Here is an 18,217-nt window from a genome sequence, read left to right as displayed (position 1 = left end):
CTACTCCGGCATTTGTTATTCTACTGGCACCAGCGGACATCTAGGATAAGGGCAGCGAAGACAAGGAAGATAAAGGCAGGAGAAAATTAGGAAAAATCAGGCAAGCATACAGACAGCCCTTTTCCGTCGCTCCATTTGCGACTGGGTCAAGAAACGGAACAAATAGCAATGGTACAACGTACCCTTCGCCATGCAGAATATGTATCTAGATCAAGGTGTACACGAACACTACCTACTTCCCCAAAGGACATGTGAAACTGCTCCCAGTACGAAGCAGTAAAAAAATTCAGTAAAGCGAACTTGAGGTATTCGTTGACACAAAGAGTGTAATACTGTGTTGTTTCTAATCTTGGTATACAATGGAGAAATACTGATAGAGCAACAGCAACCAACTTATATGTGATCCTGAGTACGATGTTTCTCATGGAAATAATTGAAATTATAATGTGATGCACATACCATTGCATCTTCATCGATTTCATTCATCTGCATCTTCATCGATTTCATTCATCATTGAATCCATTTTTATTTTTAGCAAAGTTAATTACTTCAATTAGAATACAATTTAATTTCATTTATGCAGTCTTCAACCTAACACTTGTAGATAATATAGACTGCAAATGCTACTTTCAAGTGCAGTTTTCGTAACTGAGTAATATAATAACTAAACAGATTTCTAAAGCTGCATTACAGATATATCTACCACATAAATTACCATTTGCCAGTGGATCTAAATAAATACTCATCATACAACTGGCATGCCATTATCTCAAAATTAGAAGACGGAGTAATTTAATTACTTTTTACTCACTACGGCAATCACTAGCTTAAGCTACATAGAAAATTGGAAAATGTTTTCCAGTCGGTCAGTTTTCATATTTATCACCGGAAGAGCGAGGTTATACATTAAACATGTAAGGATGAAGCACTTTACACGAAAGGCCTCTTAAAGCATGCCCTCACCATTATATGCATAATGTGCTGGGTCAACGACAGAATTCGTGTGAACACAAAAATACTTCACTTTCTGATGAGATTTCCGTGGGAGAGGTAGGAAAGGAAACACACTCCAACACGTTTTTGATGCTTCCCTCAAAGAAAGAAAGCAAATTGACAACAAAAGCTTTCTTGAATGCAGCGTAAGTTTGGTAATCGCAATCTTCAAACGTAATGAAGTATTAACAAAACTTGCAATGGACTTGGAAGATCATCTGAACGGAACGAACAATGTCCTACGAAAATGTTGTAAGATGAACATCAACAGGAGAGAGGGAGTGCAGTCGAATCAAACCGGCGAACTCGATTAAGATATCAGTCATGAAAAGTCTGACGAGAGCGGAAGTAAAATGATGTAAAACGCAGAGTGACAGTGAAGAAGAAAGATTGTTACTAACGTCGAATACTAATTTAAACGTGAGAAAGCCTTTTGTGAAGGTACTTGTGTGGAATGTAGCCTTACATGGTAGGAAAGATGGACGATAAACTATTCAAACTTGAAGCATCCGAAATGTGATGTTGCAGAAAAATGTTAATGATCTAATGGACGGCTCGAGTAAATTATTACAGGCTGCTGAATCGCATTCGTGAGAAAGGAGCTCTATGACACAACTTAACTAATAAGAGGGATATTTGGTAGGACTGATCGTTTGCTATCAAGGAATAGTTAATTTGCTAATTGGAGAAAGTGTAGGGAGGTGAGAGGGGGGTATAAAAATAGTAGAGTAAGAAAGCGCAAGGGAATATGGTTGTGGTAATTATTCTGAGATGAAGAGTCTTACACAGGAAAGACCAGAGAGCTACATCGAAGGAGACTTGGGACTGTGGACCACAACAGTACCTCTTCGACTCATTGTTTAAGAAAAACGAAAAAAGAAAACTTGTAACACAGAAAATGCAGATAAAAGATCTGCAACATCGAAAATTTCCCCGTTTAATATTAGTTGATAACTTGCATTGGGCTTTTGATTCTGAAGGTGTAAGCTGTACTACAGAAACTCTAATACGTAATCAAGTTACTAGTGTTTTTAATTTTGACTTTATATAGTTGAGTGTAATTATAAGGAAAATTGTTGGGTACTAGCTAAGGGAACTGCTTCGCAATATATCTATAACAATGGCAAAATGGTAGTAGCAATGACAAAACGGTGGTGGTTCTGCCGTTGTTGACCTTTACGTTTGAGAGGATCAGCACGTAGCAAGCAGTACAATCGGAACAGCTTCAGTCGTGAAAGAGTGTGAATGTATACCTTCAGCTTTATCATCCACAAGAGGGCAGCTATGCTCGCGCTAATGTAGACGCGCCTGATTCGTTAACCTGCGAGTATTGCGGGCACGGTAGGATTTTGCAGGGGGAGGAAGTTGCAATTCCAACACTTGCCCGTCCCATAATTGTCCGTGGCTCTGGAGACGACTCGGTGTTCTTCTCATCGAACTGCAGCTTCAACAACAACGGCAGCTCAGCATTGTCGTGGGCTACATTCTTAGTCGTCCACACAGCTACAGAATCGTAATGTAGTGGCTTTGTCCAGCAACGTATCTTTCACAAAGCACGAATAACTTGAATAATAACTTGCAATCGTTAAAACTTGTAGGGCACCTGTGTTGTCATTGTCCTCGGACATTATTACCAAACGGGGTACTTTTCCTTTCCGTGCAATCACCGAGTGTCGTAAGAATATGAAAAGCGATTATGCGAGGTTCAGCCAAAATTTTCTGCCACAATAACTATTCATTCTTGTATTGCGTAACAGAGGCTACTTAAAGTAAAGTAAAATTCACTGGCAAAACTAATAACTAAAGATGCAGCACAAATTAAGAGTGCGCAATTTCATTAATTCTGTACTTAGCTTAGCGAGAGGCTTCTGCTGGCTTGGTCTGTTATTTTAAAAGTAAAACCAATTTCTCATTTACTTAAAATAAATTCAGTTCAATCTTTCAATAATCAAAAGTAATTTGCTTGCCTTTTTCTAAATTTTTGTATTACGTTACACAGAGGTCACTGAAAGTAGCTTTATTTTTTTTTTACATAACAAAGTTTAAGTTAAGCCACTCATCTATTCAATCAGTAATTTCATTTAATGTTACTTTCAAAATTTAGTATTTCAGAATGAGTATCTGCAAACTCATTGCTTTCTGATTCATGAACTGTAATGCTGTGGGAAGGGGTGACAATTTTCTGTTGCCACGCCAGTGATTATTTGCTTAAATTTCTCTGCCAGTACCTTCCTCAAGATTGTGGAGACATTGCCCTAGCGGGCTGGCGACCGTTTAATTATCCCTTTTGTTTAGCTAAACAGTGTTTTCTTTGTGATATCAGTGAACTTTGTAGTAAATATTCCACCCCCCCCCCCCCCCCGTACGATTCGTGAGCGATTACACTATATTCCACCAATTTCAAAATGATCATCAGTATTTAGCTTAAGTTTAGAATAGATTCTTCCTTCAGAAGAGTCTGTTGTACACTTTCCACCAAGTAACAGGCGTTATTCTATCGAAACGAAAGTCTTACTAACTGTAAAATTTCTTTAGTCACATGGGATAACAGTCAGCTAAATCGCAATCCAGTTGACCGATTAGAAAGGGGGAGGTTACAAACTAAGAAAAGAAGCTCCGTTTATGTGGGAAATCAGTTATGGGAGGCGGTACATCGAGGGATTCTTCGAAATCTGTAACAGCAAGCAACACACAAAAATACCAATCTCATGAAAGCTACAGCAAACAGCGGCAGAAACGTGTGTGTGCGTGTGTGTGTGTGTGTTTGTAGCAGTACGTACAACGAATGGCAAAAAAATGCAAACACCGCGGCTTAAAAGCAGATGGTAGCCAAGCCCGCAAGTTGCGCTATTCTATCTGACCACCAACGGCACTTTTTCAATGTCCTCAGTACGTTGCAAGTGAAGTGCCAATGGTGGTCAGAACAGTATTCTGTCTAGTTATAACTGCACTGTGTCGCAGCTAAGTGAATTCAAACTTGGGTACATTGTTGGTATGTCTGTAACTAAAGTAGCTCCTAGTGATTGGTGTTTCAAGAGATTTCTACCGCATACCGGGAAAGCGGAAAAACGTCATAAGGCTAAGAGACAACGCGGAGGAAAGGATGTGTTGAGGATTTTGATGAACAATAAGGGAACGACAGCTATAAAAGTCACTACAGAATTGAATTCGCGCCGGCCAGAGTGGCCGAGCGGTTCTAGGCAGTTCAGTCTGGAAGCGCGCTACCGCTACGGTCGCAGGTTCGAATTCTGCCTCGGGCATGCATGTGTGTGATGTCCTTAGGTTAGTTAGGTTTAAGTAGATCTAAGTTCTAGGAGAGTGATGACCTCAGATGATAAGTCCCAAAGTGCTCAGAGCCATTTGAACCATTTGAATTGAATTCGCACTCTCGAAACCTGTCAGAACCAAAACAACACCAAGGGAGCTCCGCAAGCAGGGAATTACAGGGCAAACTGAAATTGCAAAACACCAGTGACGGAAATGCCAATAACAGCAAACCGTCGTGCCGAAGCCATGAAACGTGGCATATAGAACAATGGAAGACTGTGGTTTGGTCGGATGAGCCTTGTTTCACACTGTTTTTAACTTCTGGCGGAGTTTACGTTCCGAGAGTGAAATGTGGCAGGAGTTCCGTGGCGATTTGGGCAGACATATTGTGCTATTCCATGGGCCCCATGGTTACTCTGCAATTTCGCATTACTGCCGGGGATTATGTGACTATTTTGGCTGAACGGATCCATCCTACAGCATACTGTTTGTTCCCCATTAGTGCACGATAGCGTCCCTGCTAACACAGCTCGCATCATCCTGGACTGGTTTTGTGAAGACGAGGTTGAGTGATCGCATCTCCCCGGCAACCACAGTCATCAGATCTAAATATTATTGAGTCTTTTTGATTTACATTGGAGGGAAGGGTGCGTGACCGCTGTCCACCTCCATTATACGAGGGTTATTCGGACAGTAAAGAACTATCGGCCGCGAAATGGAAACCACTGTGAAAATCTGATGAAGTTTTGCACAGGTGTGTTTGACAGTGTCTATAGTATGCCCGTAGATCGCATTACGTCGTTCTTTTTAGTTCTGAGCACACAGGGAGCACATAAAGATACCTAGAACGGTAATGTCTCCCGCCAAGTACGAGGACCTGGTGAGACATTTCGCCTGAAACTATGCAGCCAACATTACATAACTGTCGTGCGTTTTCTTCTACTAGACAATTCTGAGCCTCTTTCTGCAGGGCAATGAAGATACTCCTGCATCGTTTTCAATTCGAAATGTTTGATTACCCACAATACAGACTGTAATTGTCTCCCTCTGAGTTTCATCTCTGCTCACTTGAACCGCTGGCGATGAAGACAACATTTTGGCACAGACAATGAGCTGTAGGCCAGCGTAGAGAATTGGCGGAAAGCACTGGCGGCAGCCTTCTATAGCGAGGGTATTGGGAAGTTGACACAACGCTACGGCAAACGTGTAAGTCCGATCGGCGCCTATAAAGATAAGTAGCTGGAAGTTGTAGCTAGCTATTGCAAATAAGACAGTTTCGATTTTCACTGTGGTTTCCATTTCGCGACCTATCGTTCCTTGCTTTCCGAATAGCCTCGTAGTTGACTGAAATTGCCACTATTTTGTAGGAAAAATTTATCCATTCTGTAACGACTGGAATCTGTTTTGAATGCCAGCAGGTTTTCTGCTGTTGTTTGACAACCTTGTATAGGGCAATAAAACGGGAAATATTTTCAAAGTCCCAGGGCGAAGCTCTCTCTCTACATTAAGGCAGTGTCGAAGCGAGGCGATCGCAATGAAAACAATTCACCTCGAGACTGGGTCAGGGCAAAACACAGCATCGGCGTTTGTGGCGGGGCAGGCAGCAGACTTCAGCAGAGTATAGTGGGTCAGAGCAGCCAAACATGGTCACGTCACTTTCATTACGTGAGAATGCAACAAATGGTACCAATAGCTTTTCCGAATCAGTTCTATACTATACTATTACAAACCAGTTAAGCAAGCACGGCAGAAGGAAAGCCATTGAAATGATAATTAAATCGACGCCCCAGTTGCAAACAGGCGTTGATATACATCATTGGGAACATGTTGAAAATGTGTGCCCCGAAGGGGACTCGAACACGGATCTCCTGCTGGTGTGGACATATTGGGTATATGGGTCTCACGCGGAGCGTGCAAGGGATAAGTCCCTATACGCGCACTATCCTCTGTGCCCTCGGTGGCCCAGATGGATAGAGCGTCTGCCACGTAAACATGAGATCCAGAGTTCGAGTCCCGATCAGGGCTCACATTTTCAACTTGTCCCCAATGATGTATATCAACGCCTGATGCAGCTAGGGTCCCAATTTAAATGCCATTTCATTCTAGAGGAGCTGCATTGTCATTATTGGTATCTATTCTTTCGGGAATAGATACTACCTTCATATATAGAAATCCACTGACACCTTGGCGATCACGACGAATAACATCAGCCACTACTTTGCACCATAAGTACCCCAACAGTTTACCTCGTAAGGCAGTTGGTCAGATGCATCGATTACGTAAATTACGTTCGCACTCGATTCCCTGACTGCAGCGAAGTGACGTCTGGCACAAGTCTGTTACAGATTTCCTGCACCCTACAGACAATAACAGCCGCTACTGAGAGAAATGATCAGCAGTCGCAAAGTTCAACATCACAGTCTGCTTCTGTCGCAGATGGGATGACATTTTCTTCCCACGAGGATTGGGACACCAGGGCTCCTGACATTACGGTGGACTGGATAGGGCCTGCCTGGACGGCACGCCAGTATCTTCGAAATTCGATGATAATGATTGATGATGATGATGATTGGTTTGTGCGGCGCTCAACTTCGAGGTTATCAGCGCGCGTACAGATCCCCAATGCTGACACAGTCCAGTCTCGCCACTTTCACGAAAGATGAAAAAATGATGAGGACAACACAAATACCCAGCCCCGAGCAGACGAAATCCCCAACCCGGCCAGGAATCGAACTCGGGACTCCGTGATCCAGAGACAGCAACGCTAGCCACTAGACCACGAGCTGCGGACTCGAAAATGGAGGCTACACGACAACCGACATCGCGGTACGACGGATGACGAAGAAGGGTGGCAAGCGGGTGGGGACAGAGCACCTACCAGGTCGGCGTGTTTAAGTTAATACATGCACCGCCGACACTCACTGTTGTGACGCCGTGGTACAGTTGGTGCCCGGACCACCACAATCGGCGAACCTCCAGTGCAGCAGCAGATTGAAATGAAGTGGCCAGTGTCAGTTGCCTTGAGCGGGCTGAAGGCCGATTGCGACGCGATTCCTCAGCGGGCATTGACAGACGTAGACAACCACGACTCAAGACACTAACTGCACTTTTTTATGGAAGTAAATGACTAATTCTGAATCTTCTTTCACTGCACCTGCCGGCGACCACAGGTCACTACCATCCTTTCGAGGAAAACTGATGAGTGAACTTCGACAGTGTATAGCGTCACCAGTTCTATATTGCGAAAAGACTTTAAAAAAAAGTATTTATAAAGAAGAGACATTTAAAAATTGAATACTATATTTTTATCATGTAGCCGTAAAACAATAATTTCTCTGTCTAAGTTTCGATTACAAAGAAATAATTTATGACAAAATGATCTAAAGAGACGACAAGATACGCTCTTTTGTTAATTTTTTAGTCAACTTCACTTCTTCTCTTGTCTCGATTGTGTATAGACGGACATCTTGCGAGTGCTGGCAAATGTAAGCATATTTGTATGAGTTAAGCATATAATATATTCATTTAATATTATTGTGCACGTTTAATTTGTAAGAGGTGATCCCGATTTCATGTCCGCCTTCTTTGAATTAACCTGCATTCAAGTAATTTACGGTTCAACAATCGCAGCGGCCGATGCAGCCAACGACGCCATTACGTGGCGATATCAACTTATGAAAAATTAACGGAAGCGGAAAACTCGCCCACTATTAACATAATATTAATTTTTCTCCACAGCCGCCCGACGTTGCAGAAAATACGTAGCCTTAAGATTCTAATTTTCAGTACCATAGCCGAGAGCCACAGCCAGAACTCCGACTGCACTACAATGGTTAACGGAGGTAAGAAAAATACTCTCCCGCGTGTGTGGGCCGCAATTGTAATTAATAACTAAAGATTTCTTGCTTTAAAGTGAACTGACTAGCCGAGGAAATTAATATGAAAAGTTTATTCCATTGTTCAACTTATATGCTCATGTTTTAAGATTCAGCGAGTCTAACGTTCATTAACGTAACAAATAATTTGAGATTAATATTGTTAAAAAGGAGAACTTCACAAAAGCATTCAACCGTAAATCAAAATTCAATGAAATATCATTTTTATTAAGGCCTACCACGTAAGTCGGCAACAATAAAAAAAATAACAGTAATAATATATTAAATTACAACGGCCGACGGACGCGAGATTGGCGGCGCAACTTTGGGACCCGATCAATATGATTCTATTGTACTGAATGTAGTTATGTATGTGTCTAATTGTTGTAAAATACTGATGCTTATATGAATTCTTTTACATGTACAACAACTAAACCATACCCTGAGGAGATCTGGAGAAGAAAAAGTGTAGAAAAGAAAAAGGATTGCGAGTAAGAAAAATAAGTAAAGTAAGGCCTATTGTGCAAGCATCCTGTGAAGCTCTGTGCAGAATATCGAACCCATGTGCACATGAGATACCTTCGGTTTTTTGTGTATTTATGTGTTTATTTTTGGAAGGGATAATTATTCGTTTTGTGTATTTATGTGTTTATTTTTGGAGGGGATAATTTTTCGTTTTGTTTATTTATATGTTTATTTTTGGAGGGGATAATTATTCGTGTGTGTATCAGAGTAAAAGATTCGTCAGTGGCTTAAAGTGAATTTATTATGGGTAAGATAGGACAAGCTAAAGCATCCGTACCAGACGAACAAAATTTTGTTAATATGGAAAGTGAGGGTCATTTGCAATACGCAAACGATTCCCAAGCCGCCGCCTCGGATAACATATTTCCGGAGCGGGGGGCGAGGATCTGTGGACGGTGAATGACGCTCCACAGCAGAATGGGAATAGAATAACAACTCCACTGCCTGGGCAGGGGGGCCAATCGAGTGCTAGATTAAGCGGAGCACCAGTATGCTCACCAATTGCAGACCCTTTTGCTGAATTTCTGCGTAGACTCGAAGAAAGAGATAGGGAAAGAGACGAAAAACTGGCTCAGATGCTCTATGAGCAAGAGCAACAAAGAGAACAGAAAGAAAGGGAAAAAGAAAGAATGTCAGAACAGAGGGAAAAACAAAGAGACGAAAAACTGACTCAGATGCTACATGAGCAGGAGAAAAAATTAACGCAAAAGCTCATTGAGCAAGAGCAGCGCAGTGAAGCGAAGCTAGATAGTATCCAAAGCGAACTTGCCGAGATGCGGGACGCTTGCAAAGAAATCCCTGATCTTGTGCAAAGCTTAGCCGGCGAGATGCAAAGTTACAGATATCGCAGGCTAGGCTTGAAGAAGGCTTTAACCAACCGCGTGGATAATGTGGAGAAAAGTATTGACGCGTATTTGGAAGTGCAAGCTCAAAAAGTAGAAAAAGAATTAAATGACTGGCTAGAAGTAAAGGATCGCGAGATATCTGCAAAGACGTAAAAACAGCTGTAGAACAAGCGACTGCGGCCGCGAGTGTAAATATTGACGCTAGCGCTGCCGCACTACGTGCTGAATTAACACAGATCAAATCCCGTGTGACAGCGGAGTTGCCAAATTGGCAGCAGGAGGTCGCGCGGAGACTGTCTGCGTTGAAAAGCAATGTAAACAGTGGCGGACAGATAATGAATCCGACTCCGCGTACTTATTACTATAATAACGCAGACTGTATGCAGGGTGCGAGTGCGCAACCGCAACCTAATGTGAATTATGAACACGAACAACATACGATACCGTGCAGCGCACATCACGAAGTAATGAATGTCCCAGAATGTAGCAATCAGATGTGCAAAAAAGAGGACAATGTAATAAAACACAGGACATTCCAACCCTTCAATAGCGAAAAACGAAATGTCCACCCTGTTGTATTCATTAAGAGCTTGAGGAATGTGTTTCCCAGGACATGGACGGAAAGACAAGGAATACAGTTCGTGGTCTCCTTTATTCAAGGTGACGCGGCACTGTGGGCGACCGACGTGTCCGAAAAATGTCTAACGATGCAACAGTTTGAAGGTGCTTTCTTGCTAAAATTCTGGTCCGATAGCGTCCAAGAAAGACTACGAAAGGAGTTGTACAGTCCAGAAATGTACAATCCTAAGGTGGGAACGTTACGCAAGTATTTTGAAACGTATATAAACAAAACCAGGTACTGGGACGAGCCAATGTCCGATCGTGACATAATCAGATTAATAAAAATGAAGTTGCCCAGTGAAATTAAAAGATATTTCATCAATGTGCCGGAATACGATATAGAACAATTCATGGAAATAGTGTATTCTGTTGACTTACTGATCGAAGATATGAAAACCGAAAACAAGCGGAACAATGCAGGCTGTAATCAACAAAAAGCCGATTACAATAGCAGCCACAGTAACGGTAGTAACTTAGTACCAAATGGTAACGGGAATAGGCGAGAGCACCGGCAACAGAATCGAGGCACAAACAATGGCAATGGTTATAATGGCAACGGTTATAATCGTCAAAATCGAAAGAGACATCATGATGGACGCATGAGTAATGGATATAATGGTAACAGCAATCCGCAATGGCGGAACAACCGAAACCAGTGGCGTGGTTGTAATGAACCAGCACCACAGTGGCAACAAAACACAGCGCCACAATGGAACGCCAACCCAGGTCCGTCACAGAACATGTCAGGAAGTTACAACCGACCACCGCAAAACCAGGGCCATACACAGTATCAAAATACACCATCGGGAAGGCAGGGCAGCCAACCCAACAGTAGCAACAACAACAAACAGAACCACAATGTGAGGTTAGTGGAAGTGACAGACAACTGTCAACCCACTAATGCTCATCCGTTAAACTAAAGACAGCCACAATACGCTCTCCGTTGTTGGCTGCAGGATGGTGTAGTGAGGGCACATTCACGGATGACAGCCATAAACTTTGTATGCTGAGATACAATGAGGGAATAAAAATAGAAAAGGAACTTGTAGACATACCGCAGAAATGTAACCAAACCGACAAAAGTGTTGTGCAGGCTATATTGCAAGCAGATATATACGGAGCACCAATACAGATAACAGTCGATACCGGTGCTTCAACCAATGTCATGAGTGCAAATTTTTACAAGTACTTCAGTCAAAATAATAGAATACCAGTATTGCCAGTGAAGAATTGTCGTGTAACAGGTGCAATAGGTGCACAATCTCATATCATAAAGCACCAGGTGCAAGTCGAGTTTACGGTAGGAAATGAAGCAGTGAAAAGCTCGTTCCTAGTAGTTAAAGGATTAGGTGTTGCTTGCATCCTGGGATGGAATTTTTACGCCAGAGGGACGCAAAAATCGACCTCTTGTGCGGGGAAGTAAGCCTTATGAATGAGGGTAGACGTGTAGTTTTGCCATTGTTGAGGACACGAGAAGTGCATGGTAAATATTGCCGGAACTTTCAGTCTAGATTCCAAGGAATACAGGTCATGAATTTATATTCTGACTTAAGTACAAGACAAGCATATTATAAAGAATTTATTACCGAAGACAAAGAGGAAAAAAGCAAACTGATAGCCATGAAAGTCAGGGAGTCAGAACATTTGACTGAAGCACAAAACGAACTGACTCAACTACTCACAGATTATGAGAATGTGTTTTCGGAAAAACCCGCTGTTATCGAGGGCTACACCTATAACATCGAAGTGGTACCTCACGGTACTTTCTGTCACGCAAACTACACCATCCCGTGGTCAATGAAGGAGGCAGTTACGAAGGAAATAATAAAAATGCTCGATTGGGGGATAATAGAACCATCTCTATCTCCGTACAGCAGTCCGCTCGTGGCAGTAGCGAAAGCGGAAGGCAGTATACGTCTCGTGCTTGATGCGCGCGATGTTAACGAAATAATTGTACCTGTCAGAACGCGACCAGAAAACCTGGATGAACAGATACAGAAGTTTTATGGAGTTAAATATCTGACCTCTGTCGATATGCGTTCGTCGTATTGGCAAATCCCACTAACTGAATCATCAAGAAAGTACACTGCCTTTGTGTTTGCCGGGAGAAGTTACCAATTTAAAGCTTTACCATTTGGATTAAATGTTAGTGCAGGTGTCTTCACTGCAGCGCTCGATACAGTATTAGGACCAGATTTGTTGGACCGAGTAACGTTGTATGTCGATGACTTATTAATTGCTACTCCCGATTGGGAAAGCCACATGGACACGCTGAGATGCGTACTAAAAAGATTTTCTGAGGTAGGCGTAACAGCAAACCTCGCAAAATCCAAATTTGGCAGGGAGAGAATAAAATTTCTTGGTCATGTAATATCACCTACAGGTATTGTGCCCGATCCGAAGAAAATGGCAGCAATTGAGAACTTCCCTCCTCCTAGAACCAAGAAACAGTTAAAGGCATTTCTGGGTCTAGTGTCATTTTTCAGACGATTCATACCTGACCAGCATTTAAATGATAATACCCTCTTAAACTTGTTGAGAAAGAATACACCCTGGATATGGAATGAACTGTGCCAGCAGTCATTTGAGCAAATGCGACAAGCCCTTCTAAACGCTAATCTACTGTCACATCCTGACATGTCAAAGGAGCCTTGCTAAAAACGCTTCCACTGTCGGACTAGGCGCTTGTTTATTCCAAATCGATGAGGAAGGTGGAGACAAGAACGTAGGAATAATCGGTTTCGCAAGCCGAGTGTTGTCAAGTTGTGAACGATCATATACGGTCACCTAACTCGAAAACACTAGCAGTAGTATGGGCCATGAAGAAGTTCAGGTTTATGTGTACGGAAAAAATGTAAAAATTTTCTGTGATCATCAGGCTTTAAGTTTTTTGCTGACATGCAAGTTAATGCACGACAGGTTGACTAGGTGGGTGCTTGCTCTGCAGGAATATCAATTTCAAACAATGTGTATAAAAGGTTGTGACAACGTAGTACCTGATGCTTTGTCACGGTTGCCGCAAGGTCTGCCTGAATTAACAACAATACTAGAACAGGCAACAGAGTACAAAATTTTAGTTATGGAAGACCTTACTTGTCGAAAAAAGTTCCTGCAGGCATGCAAGCAACTGCCTAGTTTACAGGACGAAGATCCCGCCTTGGGGAAACTCAAACAAGAACTCCTATCTTCGGGTGGAAATCAGATAGGTAGCCATTATTCTGTGCAAAATAGGGTATTATATTACCGGCAGGATGTTAACAAGGACTTGTGGTGTATCCGTGTACCGGAAGTATGTATTAGTGATTTAATCTGCCACATGCACCTTTCGTGGGGACACGTGGGCATTGAAAAATGTAGAGCACTTCTCGCAAAACAATGTCATTTTAAGAATATGAAAAGAATAATTAAGAATGTTGTAGGGACATGTGTAGTTTGTCAAAGGACGAAACCTACAAATCTGCCCACTGTAAGTAAATTGCAACCTGTTGTTCCTAACAAACCATTACGACTGATTTCTGTTGACATTCTAGGGCCACTACCCACTGGCAGAGGTGGTGTGAAATATATATTTGCTGTATATGATGCCTTTTCCAAATTTCTAAAATTGTATCCCGCAAAAGCTTCAACGGCCACACCCCTCATTCAGAAATTACGAACAGATTATTTTGTTAATGTTGGCAAACCACAGATCATATTATCCGATAATGCCACCTATTTTACTGGTCTCAAATGGAAAACGTTTCTACAAGAGCAAGGTATTAGACACATTTTTGTAGCTCGATTTCACCCGGAGAGCAGCCTTGTAGAACGTACCTTTAAAGAGTTGAACAGGTTCATGAGAACTTACATTCCGAATCGCCACACCAAGTGGGCAGAATACGTTTCGACTTTTGAGGAACTCCACAACAGATTGCCACATTCAGCCACCGGTTATACTCCACTAGAAGTCATGTTTGGAAAGAATGAAACCGACAGCTGGCTGTCACCATTACCAACTGTACCACTACAAGTTGTACCTCATGAACAAATTGTAGCTGAGACTTTAAATTACTTAACGAGGTGCGCGGAGCGCCGAAAGGAGAAGCATGACAAGAAAACAAAGAAGGTAACAGTGTATCAAACAGGTGACTTGGTGCTAATAAGGACTCACCCCAAGTCATCTCTGTTAGCGAAAAAGAATAAAAAATGGCAACCGGTGTATGCCGGGCCCTACAAAATCATAGACATACCACATGGATGTAGTTATTTGTTGGGTGACGTAGAATCGGAAGAGATTAAAGGACTCTATCCATACAAAGACTTACAGAAGCCCGCATCTCGTGGTCGTGCGGTAGCGTTCTCGCTTCCCACGCCCGGGTTCCCGGGTTCGATTCCCGGCGGGGTCAGGGATTTTCTCTGCCTCATGATGGCTGGGTGTTGTGTGCCGTCCTTAGGTTAGTTAGGTTTAAGTAGTTCTAAGTTCTAGGGGACTGATGACCATACATGTTAAGTCCCATAGTGCTCAGAGCCATTTGAACCATTTTGAACTTGCAGAAGTTCGCTCAGTAGAGCAACGTTTACATTTGAGTGTAGTAGGTTAAGTTTAGGGTGTATTTTTTTCTGTGTGTAAATGTTCAGATTTTAGTGTAGCATTTAAAGACAATGGGGGCGCACAAGATTTGTGCGATTCAATTTTGTAGATGTTAAGGAATAACAGCATTTTTAAACAATTGCATTTTGAAAGAAAATATGAACGTAGGTTTAAGAATATTTTACAAATTTCATGTTTAAAAATGCTTTAAAAATATTAAAAAGAAAAAAATTCAACAGCATTTAATGATGAAAGAATTTTTCATTAGTATGTCATGAATGTTTTTGAACTGTAGCAGTAATGAAACTTATGAACTTCAATATTATAGAGTATATGTTGTTCCATATATTTATGTCTGTACCGATCTTGAAATATGCTCAGTCATAATTTACTAAACGACATGAGTGTAGGGTGTACATCACCCAAGGTACCTCATGTGTTGTGGACAAGGTACAAAGCAAATCAGTAATCGCGACTACCGCTAAGCACTGTTAAAATATATTGCCATCTGCTAAAGCAGAGATTTGCACGAATTTATGGTGTAAAAAAAAGTCACAAATCTAACATTAATCTAGGAACTTGCACGCTAGGCCTAGATTATAAAATGTGTACAATAATGCGAGAGGCAAAGTTTTGTAAAGTCGAGCCTGGCTCTGGAGGGCAAGTACGCAATGAGTGGGCAGACATGACGTGGGGACTTACCTCAGATGAGACGAAAATACAATTGTATAGTCAAAAAATCTGAAGGCAAGTACGACTCTAAGTGGAAAATGAAAACAGATAATTGGTGCGAGAGACTGGTAAAATCCAGCACGAGCCAAAATCCGGTTCAGACTGAATGAAATACATTAGTGTTTGTGCACTAATCGAAACAGTTACTTTAAGCAGTGTGAAAAACTGTGAAGGTGAAACTGTGATACGGACAGTGAAGTGCTAGTATTGAACGTTCAACAGCGGTAAAGACGCCAAACGCCAATATTACGCACGAAAAACTGTGAATTTGCTTATAAATGTGAACTGTTAACGTGAAGTGAACCCACAGTTAATATTTTTGAGACAGACTGTAGTTTCAGTGAGCACAATAATGCGAGATTGGAATGTGATGCGTGGACTGTTGCAAAACAGCGACCGCAGAAACGGCGAATGTTTGTGCTAAGCTCGTACTGGGGCACTCACCAGTGCCTGCGAGTGTGGCGAAAACAAATAATTTTATCAAGAAAAAAACTGACGTGTAATGGAAACAGTGGCGCATCAAAACATCATTCACGGGAGAAGATCCATGTCATGTATTCTGCAAGACAGTGCTGGCTGGCTTGACACTCGGAAACTGGCGAAAACTTAACAACAACTGCCGCACTAATAAATGCTTCTTTCCCACTAGCGTAACCATCTGCAGCGGGAAACAAATATTACGTTAGTTGTGTGTATGTTTCATGTACTACGTCGGAGATGCGTAGCAGAGCTGACTCCTGCCAACAAGCGCGGGGGGCGAATATCATCCCACTTCGCCACGCCCGGGCGAGACAGAAGCGCATCGCCAACCGTGCAGCCGATCAGCTGATTCTGGTGGTGGTGGTGGTGTGTTGGGGCTTATGGGCGCTCAACATCGAGGTCATCAGCGCCCTGGCACACATTAAAAGGAACGAATGTGGACAGACCTATGAAAACTAAAGCACACACTCAAAGCAAGCAGGAAAAGAAGGAAAATGCTACATAAGAAAATAAAACCTAAGGAAAGGGGAAACATAGCAACACGAATGTCACAGGAAATTGTTATTGGCTGGCCACTTACATAAAATACGGGCGAGCTTGTCACACAGTGAGCAAATTAAAATCCTCTCCCTAAAATCTTCGTAAAAAAATTTGACTGGGCACAGAACTTTAAAACTTTAACCACATTCGTCCGAGTGTTGCCTAAAAGAGATGGAAGGTCCGCTGGCAAGTCAGCCGCGACCCGATGGTCAGAAAATAAAATGCAATCCAATAAAACGTGGCGCACAGTGACCTGGACGCCGCAAGCACCACAAATTGGAGGGTCCTCTCGCCGGAGCAGGAAGCCGTGCGTCATAGGGCTGTGGCCTATTCGAAGCCGAGTGAGGAGAACCTCGTCCCGTCGATGGTGCTGAAAGGAAGTACACCACACACGCGTTGTGGGCTCGACTATACGGAGCTTATTGTCAGTCACTTCCAGCCACTCATCCTCCCACCGGCGCATGACCCGTTAGCTCAACAGCGAGGTGAGTGCGTGCAAGGAGATAGCACACTGAGATACTTGTGGGGAGAGACACGCCTCCTTGGCTGCGAGATCTGCCCTTTCATTCCCAGCAATGCCAACATGCCCCGGAACCCAGCAGAAAGCTACAACCTCCCCCAGTCGCTGTAGTCGGAGGAGGGCATCCTGGATGCTCTGGACAATTTTGTCTGCCGGATACAAACGTTGCAATGAGTGAAGGGCACTGAGTGAACCGGAAGAGACAAGAAATTTAGGAGAGGAAGAATGTCTCATGTGCTCCAGTGCCCGCAAGATCGCAAACAATTCTGCATCAAAGACAGTAAAAGTCTGAGGCAATCGGACCTTGAGGACACGATATGGAAAAACAACTGAGTAACCAACAGAATCCCCTTGTTTTGATTCTGACGTTCCGCGACGGCGAGAGACACGCTGGCGTCGAGCGGGCGTTGACCTCTCCGCAGCCGCCGCGAACGCCGAGCACCGAACACACCAACCGGCACCGTCGCGAGCTAAACGTCGCGGCGTAGATCATCAACGACACCGCAATCAATTGTTATACTGACCTCATTTCTTTGCATAGTGCAACAAAAAATATTTGTAATGTATGCACGTCCTGTACTCCAATGACATCCCAGAAACAATGAAGTGAAAGTGACCAAAGCAGTTAGTCTGTCGCTCCGCCGAGGTTTTCCCCAGGGTTTCCCTACGGCCACGCCAAAGGGGGAGCCAACAGTTGACACCCCTGGGACTTCAAATATTCCGGACTAACTCGTGATTGTATACCTTTGAACACTGCAAAAGTTGCAACCCTAAAAAGAAGCAGCCAACTGATTATATTCTATGTCCTTGTGTACATGACTGTATACGTAACCAATTGTATATTATACTGTTATGTAGATAACTTCATCTGTATTACACTTTGTGTGCAACACACCTCAGTAATTACAACGGTTTAAACATACGATGTGACATATGTAGACTGTGAAAGGAAAATCTGCGTGTGGACACTGTGGACATGAAAGAGGAAATATTTATGCCAAAAAAAAAATACACGAACATATTTTTTATGACATAAACATTTCGGGGGGCAATATAGCGTCCCCAGTTCTATATTACGAAAAGACTTAAAAAAACAGTATTTATAAAGAAGAGACATTTAAAAATTGAATAATATATTTTTATCATGTAGCCGTAAAACAATCATTTCTCTGTCTAAGTTTCGATTACAAAGAAATAATTGATGACAAAATGATCTAAAGAGACGACAAGATACGCTCTTTTGTTAATT

This window comes from Schistocerca piceifrons, chromosome 3 (assembly GCF_021461385.2).
Source record: "Schistocerca piceifrons isolate TAMUIC-IGC-003096 chromosome 3, iqSchPice1.1, whole genome shotgun sequence".
In the NCBI taxonomy this organism is placed as follows: Eukaryota; Metazoa; Arthropoda; class Insecta; order Orthoptera; family Acrididae; genus Schistocerca; species Schistocerca piceifrons.
This window is presented reverse-complemented; position numbering follows the sequence as displayed.